Source organism: Anomaloglossus baeobatrachus, chromosome 7 (genome assembly GCF_048569485.1).
Source record: "Anomaloglossus baeobatrachus isolate aAnoBae1 chromosome 7, aAnoBae1.hap1, whole genome shotgun sequence".
In the NCBI taxonomy this organism is placed as follows: Eukaryota; Metazoa; Chordata; class Amphibia; order Anura; family Aromobatidae; genus Anomaloglossus; species Anomaloglossus baeobatrachus.
This window is the reverse complement of record NC_134359.1, coordinates 5328081-5332300: the sequence shown is the minus strand read 5'-3', so window position 1 is coordinate 5332300 and position 4220 is coordinate 5328081.

The following is a 4220-nucleotide window of genomic DNA, read 5'->3' as shown; positions in this document are numbered from 1 at the left end:
CCCCCTCACACCGCACCTCCCCTCACACTGCCCCCCCTCACACCGCCCCCCCCTAACACCGCCCCCCCCTCACACCGCCCCCCCCTAACACTGCCCCCCCTCACACTGCCCCCCCTCACACCGCACCTCCCCTCACACTGCCCCCCCTCACACCGCACCTCCCCTCACACTGCCCCCCTCACACCGCACCTCCCCTCACACTGCCCCCCCCTCACACTGCCCCCCCTCACACCGCCCCCCCTCACACTGCCCCCCTCACACCGCACCTCCCCTCACACTGCCCCCCTCACACCGCACCTCCCCTCACACTGCCCCCCCTCACACTGCCCCCCTCACACTGCCCCCCTCACACTGCACCTCCCCTCACACTGCCCCCCCTCACCGCACCGCACCTCCCCTCACACTGCCCCCCTCACACCGCACACCCCTCACACTGCCCCCCTCACACCGCCCCCCCTCACACCGCACCTCCCCTCACACTGCCCCCCCTCACACCGCACCTCCCTCACACTGCCCCCCCTCACACCGCACACCCCTCACACTGCCCCCCCTCACACCGCACCTCCCCTCACACTGCCCCCCCTCACACTGCCCCCCCTCACACTGCCCCCCCTCACACCGCACCTCCCCTCACACCGCACCTCCCCTCACACTGCCCCCCCTCACACCGCACCTCCCCTCACACTGCCCCCCCTCACACCGCACCTCCCCTCACACTGCCCCCCTCACACCGCACCTCCCCTCACACTGCCCCCCCTCACACCGCACCTCCCCTCACACCGCACCTCCCCTCACACTGCCCCCCTCACACTGCCCCCCTCACACCGCACACCCCTCACACTGCCCCCCCTCACACCGCACCTCCCCTCACACCGCACCTCCCCTCACACTGCCCCCCTCACACCGCACACCCCTCACACCGCACACCCCTCACACTGCCCCCCCTCACACCGCACCTCCCCTCACACTGCCCCCCCTCACACTGCCCCCCTCACACTGCACACCCCACCCCCCGCACCCCCCTCACACTGCCCCCCCTCACACCGCACCTCCCCTCACACTGCCCCCCTCACACCGCACACCCCTCACACTGCACCGCACCTCCCCTCACACTGCACCTCCCCTCACACCGCACCTCCCCTCACACTGCCCCCCCTCACACCGCACCTCCCCTCACACTGCCCCCCTCACACCGCACACCCCTCACACTGCCCCCCTCACACCGCACACCCCTCACACTGCCCCCCCTCACACCGCACCTCCCCTCACACTGCACACCCCACCCCCCGCACCCCCCTCATACTGCCCCCCCTCACACCGCACCTCCCCTCACACTGCCCCCCTCACACCGCACACCCCTCACACCGCACACCCCTCACACTGCACCTCCCCTCACACCGCACCTCCCCTCACACTGCCCCCCCTCACACCGCACCTCCCCTCACACTGCCCCCCCTCACACCGCACCTCCCCTCACACTGCCCCCCTCACACCGCACACCCCTCACACCGCACACCCCTCACACTGCCCCCCCTCACACCGCACCTCCCCTCACACCGCACCTCCCCTCACACTGCCCCCCCTCACACCGCACCTCCCCTCACACTGCCCCCCTCACACCGCACACCCCTCACACCGCACACCCCTCACACTGCCCCCCTCACACCGCACCTCCCCTCACACCGCACCTCCCCTCACACTGCCCCCCTCACACCGCACACCCCTCACACTGCCCCCCCCTCACACCGCACCTCCCTCACACTGCCCCCCTCACACCGCACACCCCTCACACTGCCCCCCTCACACCGCACCTCCCCTCACACTGCCCCCCTCACACCGCACACCCCTCACACTGCCCCCCCTCACACCGCACCTCCCCTCACACTGCACACCCCACCCCCCGCACCCCCCTCATACTGCCCCCCCTCACACCGCACCTCCCCTCACACTGCCCCCCTCACACCGCACACCCCTCACACCGCACACCCCTCACACTGCACCTCCCCTCACACCGCACCTCCCCTCACACTGCCCCCCTCACACCGCACCTCCCCTCACACTGCCCCCCCTCACACCGCACCTCCCCTCACACTGCCCCCCTCACACCGCACACCCCTCACACCGCACACCCCTCACACTGCCCCCCCTCACACCGCACCTCCCCTCACACCGCACCTCCCCTCACACTGCCCCCCCTCACACCGCACCTCCCCTCACACTGCCCCCCTCACACCGCACACCCTCACACCGCACACCCCTCACACTGCCCCCCTCACACCGCACCTCCCCTCACACCGCACCTCCCCTCACACTGCCCCCCTCACACCGCACACCCCTCACACTGCCCCCCCTCACACCGCACCTCCCCTCACACTGCCCCCCTCACACCGCACACCCCTCACACTGCCCCCCCTCACACCGCACCTCCCCTCACACTGCCCCCCTCACACCGCACACCCCTCACACTGCCCCCCCTCACACCGCACCTCCCCTCACACTGCACACCCCACCCCCCGCACCCCCCTCATACTGCCCCCCCTCACACCGCACCTCCCCTCACACTGCCCCCCTCACACCGCACACCCCTCACACCGCACACCCCTCACACTGCACCTCCCCTCACACCGCACCTCCCCTCACACTGCCCCCCCTCACACCGCACCTCCCCTCACACTGCCCCCCCTCACACCGCACCTCCCCTCACACTGCCCCCCTCACACCGCACACCCCTCACACCGCACACCCCTCACACTGCCCCCCCCTCACACCGCACCTCCCCTCACACTGCCCCCCCTCACACCGCACCTCCCCTCACACTGCCCCCCCTCACACTGCCCCCCCTCACACTGCCCCCCCTCACACTGCCCCCCCTCACACCGCACCTCCCCTCACACTGCCCCCCCTCACACCGCACCTCCCCTCACACTGCCCCCCTCACACTGCACACCCCTCACACCGCACCTCCCCTCACACTGCCCCCCCTCACACTGCCCCCCCCTCACACTGCCCCCCCTCACACTGCCCCCCCTCACACCGCACCTCCCCTCACACTGCCCCCCCTCACACTGCCCCCCCTCACACCGCACCTCCCCTCACACTGCCCCCCCTCACACTGCCCCCCCTCACACTGCCCCCCCTCACACTGCCCCCCCCTCACACTGCCCCCCCTCACACTGCCCCCCCTCACACTGCCCCCCCTCACACCGCACCTCCCCTCACACCGCACCTCCCCTCACACCGCACCTCCCCTCACACTGCCCCCCCTCACACCGCACCTCCCCTCACACTGCCCCCCCTCACACTGCCCCCCCTCACACTGCCCCCCCTCACACTGCCCCCCTCACACCGCACCTCCCCTCACACTGCCCCCCTCACACCGCACCTCCCCTCACACTGCCCCCCCTCACACCGCACACCCCTCACACCGCACACCCCTCACACTGCCCCCCCTCACACCGCACCTCCCCTCACACTGCCCCCCCTCACACCGCACCTCCCCTCACACTGCCCCCCCTCACACCGCACCTCCCCTCACACTGCCCCCCCTCACACCGCACCTCCCCTCACACTGCCCCCCCTCACACCGCACACCCCTCACACTGCCCCCCCTCACACTGCCCCCCTCACACCGCACCTCCCCTCACACTGCCCCCCTCACACCGCACCTCCCCTCACACTGCCCCCCTCACACTGCACACCCCTCACACCGCACACCCCTCACACTGCCCCCCCTCACACCGCACCTCCCCTCACACTGCCCCCCCTCACACCGCACCTCCCCTCACACTGCCCCCCCTCACACCGCACACCCCTCACACTGCCCCCCCTCACACCGCACCTCCCCTCACACTGCCCCCCCTCACACCGCACCTCCCCTCACACTGCCCCCCCTCACACCGCACCTCCCCTCACACTGCCCCCCCTCACACCGCACCTCCCCTCACACTGCCCCCCCTCACACCGCACACCCCTCACACTGCCCCCCCTCACACTGCCCCCCCTCACACTGCCCCCCCTCACACCGCACCTCCCCTCACACTGCCCCCCCTCACACTGCCCCCCTCACACTGCACACCCCACCCCCCGCACCCCCCTCACACTGCCCCCCCTCACACCGCACCTCCCCTCACACTGCCCCCCTCACACCGCACACCCCTCACACTGCACCTCCCCTCACACCGCACCTCCCCTCACACTGCCCCCCCTCACACTGCCCCCCC